This window comes from Sorex araneus, chromosome 2 (genome assembly GCF_027595985.1).
Source record: "Sorex araneus isolate mSorAra2 chromosome 2, mSorAra2.pri, whole genome shotgun sequence".
NCBI classification, from domain to species: domain Eukaryota; kingdom Metazoa; phylum Chordata; class Mammalia; order Eulipotyphla; family Soricidae; genus Sorex; species Sorex araneus.
Window position 1 is genome coordinate 351,323,244 of NC_073303.1, and position 11,020 is coordinate 351,334,263.

General features: G+C 36.8%; 1 pseudogene; it reads left to right on the plus strand.

Moving 5' to 3' along the window:
- Positions 1-1,003: 1,003 nt before the first annotated feature.
- Positions 1,004-1,100, plus strand: LOC129402893 (U6 spliceosomal RNA; annotated as a pseudogene).
- The last annotated feature ends 9,920 nt before the right edge of the window (positions 1,101-11,020 follow it).

The window sequence follows — 11,020 nt, forward strand, 5'->3', positions numbered from 1 at the left end:
GAACAAACTGATAAAGAAATTGTCACATACCCATTGGGGAAAATCTATGTTTGTCCAGGCAAGGGAAGCATTCCATGAATCTAAGACTCTGGCTCATCCCTTCATCCTTCAGGTAATTCTCTCCCTCACTAATTCATTGTCAACATCCTTTCACCCAAGACCCTCCATAGCTCCAGTGCTTTAAACTTTTAACTGAAATATTTCTTAGAAGATGCAGCTTTGTAACTCACTAAATGTTGCTATTTTTTAAAATTTTTATTAGTGAATCACTGTGAGGTACACTTACAAACTTACAAACTTTCATGTTTGCATTTTGTTTACATCCCTCCACCAGTGCCCAGTCCCCTCCACCAATGCTCCCAGTCTCCCTCCCATCACCCTCACCCCAACCCCCACCACTCCAATCTGCCTCTGCGGCAGGGCATTTCCTTTTGTTCTCTCTCCTGTTGGATGTTGTAGTTTGCAATAGAAGTGCTGAGTGGCCTTCATGTTCGGTCTATAGTCTACTTTCGGCATGCAGCTTTTGACCTGATTGACTCCTCCCAACATTCTCTACTAGGTGTTCCCTTCTCAGCTGCCTTTCCCCCCAGCATGTGAGGCAGTTTCCAAGCTGTGGGGCAGACCTCCTGGTTCTTATCTCTACTATTCTTGGGTGTTAGTCTCCCATTCTACTACTTTATATTCGACAGATGAGTGTGTTCTTTCTATGTCTGTCTCTTTCTTCCTGACTCATTTCACTCAACATGATATTTTCCATGTTGATCCACTTAAATGCAAATTTCATGACTTTGTCTTTTCTAACAGCTGCATAGTATTCCATTGTGTAGATGTACCAAAGTTTCTTTAACCATCCATCTGCTTTGGGGCACTCCGTTTTTTTCCAGGTTTTGGCTATTGTAAACAGTGCTGCAGTGAACGTAAAAGTGCAGATGTCACTTCTACTATACCTTTTTGCCTCTTCAAGATATATTCCCAGGAGTGGTATGGCTGGGTCAATTGGGAGCTGCTCGCTTCAGCAACACATATACTAAAATTGGAATGATACAGAGAAGATCAGCACACCCCTGCACAAGGATAATATGCAAATGTTGCTATTTTTACAACTTGACACTAATATTACCACAACTTGACAATAATAATACCACATTATTGCCACCCCCATTTGGAATGGCCTTTGCCATGTTTCCTACTATTAAAATTCTACCTCATAGAACATCTTTTGAATCTGGACCTCATAACAAATCACTCCAAATACGTCTTGTGCCCTGGATAATCCACAAATATGAGTCTAAATGTGTATTCATTTGTGTGGCCCGACCTTACCTTACCTAAAATATTCTGAAGTTTCTGCAACTAATGGACACAGTCATTATGTTAAATGAAATGAATGCCATTTAAGTGAGACAAATTAACACATAGGAAAAATGTAATCTCAATACTAACTAATCTCAGTACTAACAAGTTACCTACATTGGAGAAATGCAATCTAATAGTTATCAAAAAACTAAGCCAGAACAGTTTGAAAGTTACAGTCTGCTACCTTTATGTGGCCAAACCACCATTTATTATAGACTTGGAAGCACATAATGATTTCTTAGGTTAAATAAAGGAAGACAAAAATAAAACAGAGTAGAATAGAAATAATCACAGTGAACAAATGATGTCTCTAAAGCAACATCAATATAATGTAATTAAAAGTCAAGAAGAAATCTTTTCATTCTGAATGTACTTAAGTTGTTTATCTCTTTGCTGTTTGAAACATTTCATCAAACTTAGCAGCTATTCCCTGTGGGCCTTTAAAGGCACATGATAAATGTGAGGTTTGAAAGTTCTGCTTTTTTGAGTTACACTGATGTATTTTATTTGATTTATTTTGTGTGTCTGTGTGTAAGTATGTATCCACACACACTTGCACTAGTGGGTATGTGTTCAGACACACATATGCACATACATATAGACACACGCACTCTAGAAAGGAAACTAAATTCTTTTTTGGTTATTAAAGTTCGAACAGTTTTTGCAAATGCTAGCTATTAAATAAGTACCTAACCCTAGACAGTTTAAAGTTTTAACAACTACGCATGGATATTTACATATATATGCATATGCATTCACACACACATACTGTATATGCAGCAATCTCTCTGATAAGAGTCAAGAGTTTTGGATCACACTCAACCTTGAAACCTTAACAAGGATAATGTTTTAGCTGACTCAATGATCTGATTTAATCTCATATCAGGTGTTGCCATACAATCTTATTTTGTCTTCTCTCAGTTTGCTTTCACACATTAAAAAAAAAAAGCTCTTGCAAAATGTGTGCAAATTGTTAAATGTCAGCTGAATGTCATTTTCCAACTTTGGCACTCAAATAGGGCTCTCTGAAAATTGGTTGTCATCCGCTGGGAGTTAAAGGAAAGATCTTTGAAAAGGTCCTGAGAGGCTTCATTTCCAGAGGTTTTTTTAAAGGTCTCCCAGGAGCCGACTGCTTTCGCACACTAGCCATTTTCCCATGGTCTCCTGTAAGCTCCCAGCCCTTCTAGCCCCAACGCTTTGATTGTATCATTCACCAGACCACACGTGCCCTTTCCATGACCTCTGCTTATCCAAATATGATTCTCCTTTACTGATAACACTGGGGTCTTTCCTCTGTGAGGTAGTTTTATCTTCTCAGTTGGCTCCAATGTTTCTATTCTCTTCAATACTTTGGACACTTCATTAGTCAGTTTTAGTGTTGACTGACGGCAGGATAGACAATATTTGTTCATGTTACTCTATGATTATTTTTATTTTGACTTGAAACTTGTCTATAATTGTTTTAAGTCAAAATATATATTTTATATATCACTCGCATTGGTTAACTCAAAGAGGAATGCCAATATGTGATATTCTTCTTTCTACCTCAATTGTTCTCAACAAAGAAATTCAAATGTCTCTAATTCAAATGTCGCTGTTAAGAGTAGTTCACATTACAGCTCTTTAAAATGAAAAACAACAAAAGAGGAAGATATAAGAAATTAAGGACAGTTATGAAAGAATCAAGAAAAGTGTTTGCCACATTGGTTATGTGAACTTTTCAGACCGAAGCAACATTTGGAACTTTACCTGAACCACTATCTTCACTACTTAATTACTCTTGAATTTTCTAAAAGAATTTGCCTACATTCTGGTCTGCCTTAATAACCAAGATATAGCGACATTGCTAAGAACTTAAATATCACAATCTGGGCCACCCTGGGGAGTGAAGAGTGAACTGCTCAAGGATAGACAGGAGTATCTGATAGAACTACATCCTCCTGAAGTCCAGAGCATTTGTCTTCCTGCCAGATTGACCTTCTCTTGAGAAATACAGTTATTTTTCTCTCATTGAGGTGGCATAATCGGTGTGTTGACTCTTGTTTTCCTTCCAGGTAAATGGGACAGAGATAGATGAAGAAAAATACCGAGGGAGCTTTGATGAATCTATGCAGTGTTTTATTGCTGATGCAGACTGATTCCATAAATTTCTAGAAATATAACACAGAGAGTGGGGGTCAGAATGGAAGTGTTGAGGGTAATGGAAGTTGATACACCTTATCAGTAGTTGGGCAGAAACACTCACTCTGCAGATGGACCTCATCTCATAGGGAAAAAAAAAATCAGATGACATTGAATGGAGCTTAATGTTTTCATTAAAGCAAGACGAGACTTTTACTTGCCTAAGAAAAATGTCTTAACTAAAAAATAGATTTTTCAAAGACCACAGACAACAGCAAGGTAAAATGTCTCTGATTTATGGCAGGTTTAAAAGGTCTTCTTCCCACATGTGAGTCTAGAGCCACGGTAGGTGCCACGATTGGATGATAAATGAAGAAATAACTCAACAGGAAAGCAACAAGGCAGTGAGCCTGGGGGTGGCAGTCACCACACCACTCAGCCTTAGAGGAGAATCCAAATGCTGAGGTGGGCAACTATGCTAAAGAGTAGAAGAGGCAGATAAAGCAAAGAGTAACCATGGGAATTAGAAAACTGGAATTTTAGTCCCAGGCTCACTACTAGTCATTTGCATAGACTTTCAGAGGTCACTTTACCTTTCTTTCTCTCCTATTTTGCATCTTTGAATGAGAAAGGGAATAGCCTATTCAATGTACTTACTGGGATATCATAAAAAAAATAAAATAAAACACAATGTGGTAATGGATGAACTAGTCTTTGAAGAGTGCTCAAAGTACCATACAAATGCAAGGTATTAATTATATTCTAAAGGTATCATTTCTGTAAAAGAGATAAAAAGAAAGAGAATATTATTAAATTACATATTTGAAAGATAAGAGGCACATTGGGAAGTCTGCTTTCAAGAGATATTATAAAAGCTGGCATTCTATCTTATAGACACTGGCCAATCCTTACTCAGAAACATTGATTGGAGATGAGAGAGAAATAGCTGATAGTGTACCGGAGGTGAATCATGTACCTGGTAAATTGAAAAAATGTACTGACAAAAATAAAATTGGTGACTTACATAATGAGCACCACAAATTAGCAAGCCGAGAAAAGGCTTAACATTACAAAGAACCGAGAAGATAGAGGTGTAGGGCAAATTCAAAATTGCAAGATGAGCTTAAAAGGACAGTTATTAACAAGTACCTCTGACTGCCCAATGACAAGGGAACGCTGAGACCACAGGTAATAAAACAAGATTTTTGCTAAAGTCCTTTTGCCAGCAGCGTGAACAGTTATTTCAGAGAAAGGGTCAAAACAGAAACAATAAATACTTTTTCTTTTTTACTTTTTGGGCCTTCCAGAGAGATGTTCAGGGTTTACTCTTGGCTTTGCACTCAGGAATCATTCGTGGCGGTGCTTGACAGAGACATATAGAATACCGAGGATCAAACCTAGATCAGCTGTGTGCAAGGCAAATGCCTCTAAAATTTTACCCACTCCTTAAAGTAGATTATTTTGAAGAAAATCCACAAGCAATCACATGTTATCTAAAAGTATTTCAGGATAGATATCTAACAAGAAGCTATTATTTCTAAATACATAATTATAATACCGATACCACACCCAAATTATTCATTATTGTCAGATCGTTCGGAAATAATTTCATGGCCATAGAGGATTTAACAGATGCAAGGGTGCTTGTATTGCAAGTGGCTGACTTAATTCTATCTCCAGTACCAGTTAGAGTTCCAGGAGCATTATCAGGAGTGAACCCTGAAGACATGTCCAGGAGTAAGCCCTGAGTACCACCAGATGTGACCTCAAAGCAAAAACTAAACAAAAATAAGATTTAAAATCTCTCTGATCAACTCATTTTTATTCTGTTTAATATTTTATTTTATATTTACAGTTTGTTAAAAACAGAATCTAAATTGTGAAATTGTGATTATCAACCTGGTTACCTAATCTTTTAATCTGTAAGCTTCATGGTTTTCCCTATCTCCCTCTTTTTATCCTTTTTTGTAATTTTGTTTTAAAAGTTGGTTTATTTTCTTATGAAGTACTTCTTTCTGGATTTTTCTAATTGCATCCCCATGGTATTATTAAACATGTTTCTCTATCCCTGATAATTCCTCTTTATTGATAGTTAGATTTAGGGATTTAAGCAAACTTAGCTTCAATATTTGGTCAAGAATTCTTCAGAATTGAACATGTTCTTATAGTTAAGAGTCATAGAATTTTGCTGTGACAGCTTTTGAAAATGCATAATTTCATTATAGGTTATAAATATAATTGTAAAATTATAGAATTTCCTCTTCATCTGATTAACTGAAACATTTCTATAAAAAGAAACTTCCTCTCATTAACTATTGACTTCGCCGAGTCACAGTTCAATCAATAGGTGAGAAATAATTTTCACTTTTGCAAATAAAATTTCACACTATGTGACTCTCTAGAATTCTCCAGGTCTATCCAGTGCTTTTAAAATATCATTATATACTTATGCATTTTTGTATTATTGATTTTTTGTAATCTACATCATATTTACTCATTTCGATATTCAAAACCTTATCTATCCAAAGATGCATCCTGTTTGCTTTAAGTATGGCATAGGAATCTTTGGTTACTCCTCTGCTTTTGATTTGACAAGAGGTTCCAGGATATCTATACATGTGCAACTTTAGACCTGGACAATTTAGCTCCCCAAGGTCTTATGATCCTTTTTAGTAGCACTGCATCATGGTCATCTCATTGCTCATCGATTTGCTCGAGCGGGCACCAGTAACGTCTCCATTGTGAGACTTGTTCCTGTTTTTGGCATATTGAATACGCCACGGGTAGCTTGCCTGGCTCTGCCATGAGGACGGGATACTCTCAGTAGCTTACCAGGCTCTCCAAGATGGGTGGAGGAATCAAACCCGGGTCAGCCGAGTGCAAGACAAACAAACGCCCTACTCACTGAGCTATCACTCCAGTCTACAGCCATAGCATCCTGAACGCGCCCGATCTCATGATCTCATCTGATCCTTTTTAGTAGGAAATTATATTTCAAAATCACAATTCCTTTCCCTCACATCAATTCCTTGTTCTTTTTTGCACTGCATATGATGCCCTGCGCCCACTAGAAGTGGTTCGTGAGCCCAGACTATAAGGACACTCTGAGTACCCCCATGTGTGTTAACAAGTGTACTAATAGCAAACCACATCCCCAATAAAATATTTTTAAGTGTTATCCATAAATATTGGTTGATAGTATGGGAAGGTTGACCCAAACGACCTAACATCATTCATATAAACTTATCTCAGGACTTGTTGAATCTGTTCCTTGGCATAGCTTTCCTCAGTTATTTGTATGACTCAATCCTCCAATTTTGTCAAATCTTTGTTTCAAATTCTCTATGAATAGTTCCCTGACTGTGCAGTTACCAGAAGCAAGTATTAAATAAATCAATCAATAAATCAATAAATCATATATAAAACACAAAATGTCTTATTAAAAAGGAATATAGGATGGCAAAAAAAGAAGCTTACAAATTTTAAAAGTACTGTAACAAAATGAAAAACTTAGAACATCAATTCAAGTGCAAAAATAGCTTTAATAAACTACTTAATATAAATATTATTTGAAAAACTTCAAAACATATAACACAAATGCAGAAATAAAATTTCTAGAAACCATTTAAAAGATACCACTGAATGAAAAAAAATGATAAATGCAAAAGACCCACACTGTGAAATTTCAAAATACTGTGGACAAAGAGATTTCTACTGAGAGAAATGTGTTATTTACTTGCAAAAGGTCAGGAGCTACAATGCCCAACAGTAGCAATTCATTGCTGAATCCTGAAGGCAATGATTCTTTGTGAGTGCCCAGGAAAGGAAATTCCAAGAGGACACTAGAAAACCATAAGCCCATATTACTGGAAAATAGTAAGAAAAAAAAGAATAGTGGCAAGGAGAGAAGGTAGGAAAAAATGGCCAGAATTGCTTGAATGTACTGTGACATTTCTAAACCATCATATTGTCTGAGGATAATTTATTGATAGGTGAAAAATATCTCAAAACATGAAAATTATACAGAATTATTATTTTAAGTTGAAGAAAAGAAGAATATAATGTATTTCAACTATGCATGTAATTCAACTATGCATAATATTTGAGTAATCGCAATGAAATAAATATTACACAGCAGACTCAAAAGACTGACTTATTTATATTGGGATGTATGCAAGGGAAACGATCTGGGCTAGTGTGTATATGCAGAGGTCCATGCTCATATCAGAACTAAATCCATTTTCCTAAAGGGTAATCAAAAGATGCTGAATTTAATTGAAAATTGTAGAAATAACAATAAAATGGCAACCTACAATTAAAAATGAACAAAATAGGAAACAACTGAAAGTTTATATTTACTAAGGGGTCCTGGTCATGGATGGGAAGAGAACTTGGGATTTTGGTGGTAGGATGCTAATACGGGCAATGATTGTAGAGCTAGAACACTGCATGTCTGAAACTCTTCTATTAACAATACTTTAAGGCATCATGCATAAATAAAAACTGAAAAAAATCACCGAAAAACAAACATTAATATATATTTTTTCAATAAAACAGATTGTTTAAAAGTCAGAGAGATCATGCAGAACGTATGGTGTTTGTCTTGCATACTGCTTAACCTACATGAATCCCCCGGAACTATACACCCCAACATGAACACCACTGGGCTTACTTCTGAGTACAGAGTCAAGAACAGCCCCTCTCCCACTACCAAGAACACTCCCACCAAAAAAATAAAAAAAGAGTTAAAATAATTTTTTTGTGGGCATAAAAATTGGAGATAAGAAAAATGCTTTTCTTTCCTTCTTCCTCCCTTCCTCCCTCCTTCCCTCCCTTCCTTCCTTCCTTCCTTCCTTCCTTCCTTCCTTCCTTCCTTCCTTCCTTCCTTCCTTCCTTCCTTCCTTCCTTCCTTCCTTCCTCCTTCCCTCCCTTCCTCCCTTCCTCCCTTCCTCCCTTCCTTCCTTCCTTCCTTCCTTCCTTCCTTCCTTCCTTCCTTCCTTCCTTCCTTCCTTCCTTCCTTCCTTCCCTTCTTTCATAAAACGACTTTACTGGGTGCTATAGTCTGTGGGTACAGCAGAAAAAAACGCTTTAAAAATCTGTATGTGTGTGATCAGAAGCTGTCCCAACTGAGCTTTGATATTGCAGGAAGCTTAATTCAACAAAGAAGGAAGCTGGAGCACCAGGCTGACTAGGTTTTCATGAAACTTTTCAAAGAATTCTACATGGGCTTAAGCAAGCAACTCAGAGCTCAAACGCTCTCAAAGAACAGTACCAGATAGCTTTCACTGTGAATTCGGCTGAGCACTCATATTTCTACGATGTTGGGCTGCTTTTTGAACAGAAACATGTTATGAAAGATTTTGTCACATTAACCAGCAGTAGGAAATATCATTCAGAAACAAAAGTCCACCCTAGATGACCCTCAAAATGTAAAACTCATTATTTCATAAACCATTTCAGGTGCAGACTGACTCTTCTGGCACAGTGCATATACATTACATGTTGATGTATGTAGACATTGGAGTTCATTGGGTGTATCACACACATGAAATTTTATAATTTATGAATGCAAAATAACGTAAGTCAATCTCACCATTAGACCCCCCCAAAAAAAAATAAAACACCAAAATTTAACCTTAATTCCTCCAACATTCCTTACTGATCTTAACATTCTATTTCCTTCATACGGAAAAATCTTGTGTCTGCAGATCCTTTGGGATACCTAGGCTGGTAAGCTTCTTCACTTTGGATATGCTATAAAACTTAGTCCCAAGGAACAAGAAATAAACAGAAAGGAGATGATTTAAAGTGGTGGCTAAAGAAATCATAGATGCACTCTAGAAAGCAGCATACCTCTATCTCCGTGGCACAGTTCAGTATTGAAAGCTTTATCATCTTTTAAAGCGTTAAGCAGCAGGAAGACTTCTTTTTTAACTAAAAATCAACAAGATTTGCCTTCTTCTGAGTTCCCAATAAAAAAGAGTCTCCCTTTTACCTAGTCCCCCACCTACCCCCACCTACCCTGCCACGCCCCCCCATTCAGGGTGCTGACATTCCAGGCCATTCTGGACAGTCACACATAGCCCTACACGGTCAATTCAAGACTTCCAAATGAACCTGGCAGGAGTCAAAGTACTGTGCTTCAGATGGGCAAGGAGAATATTAGACCTTCTGGGGTGTTATCCACCCAGTCAGAACATTTTACCATTCATCCGTCATTACTTATTTCCTCTTTCCAAAGTGGCTGCTTGCCATGACAGCCGGCCACATGCTGCTGCGCAATCATGTCCATTCACATTGCACCTTTGGCAGAGAGAATGCCATTCTTGTTCAAGGCAGTTACCGGTTTCATATTTATGATAATTTATCAAATGTCTTGTGGAAATGCTACATTCTTAGGAGGTTATTTAAGAGACTCCCAGCATCTTTTCTTCATTTGGCAAAAAATTAAAAGCTTTGAAATTTCTTGGCCTCTCTCAAGAAGAACGCTTAAGGCAAATTCATTCCTCATATCTCCTAAAGGGATTGGCATGTCCCTCGGGCTGTGGGCATTCCTGATGCCAAGGTTGGCATGCTGAATCGTTATTTTCTGTAATCTGTTGAATGGAAATAAGTAAAATTTTGGCAGTGACTTTGGAGTTAGGCTCTAGTCTCTCCGTCACTAGGGCAGTCTCTCTACTCAGCAAGTCACTCGACTTCCACCCCCACCATCAGTATTACTTACTGAAGGCATGTTTACTGACAACTCATCTATGCCAAGTCAGTCTGAATGCATGAAATTAGAAAAGAAAGAATAAAAGGATGATCTATGCCAGGTGTAATAAGAATAATGGAACCCTTAAATAAAATCATAGTTATTCCCAATTACAGATTGGGTAACTGAGGCCAAGAGGAATTGAATAATTTATTTAATGACCACAAAACTCAAAAAAGTCACATTTATTATCAGTATTCTGTGACTTCAAAGGCCATGTTATATATACTACTTATTGATGATGTAGAGATACTGTTGTCTTTTAGTGAAAATCAGACCAATGAACCTATATTTTTACACAATAACATTCTATTGAAATGCATGTAAAAGATAATCATGCAAACAACATACACACACACACACCACACCAAACACACAATGAGAAAGAACCTCGTTATGATCAGAGGAAGGTAGAAACACATAATCTCTTAGTTAACAAATACAACAATATCTGTCTTAATAAGAATAATCTTGTTGGAAATAAAATCTCCCTAATAATACTAGTTATAAAGACTCACCACCGATAATCAACCACCAAAATCTATCATTCACTTTATTTCCAAACATAAGAAATGCTTTCTTAATTTCAAAGTTACAGATATACTCTATAAAATAGTGAAAATGTATAAATTTTCATCCAATAAAAATGTAATGCCAGCCACATAAATGAAATGGGATTCAAACAAACTTTCATATTCTGTAGTAGGCATTTTTTAGGGGGTAGGGTTAAAAGGACCTCATGGAATACTAGGAAACTGAAAGGTTTAGATCAAGGTTTCACCTATAAAT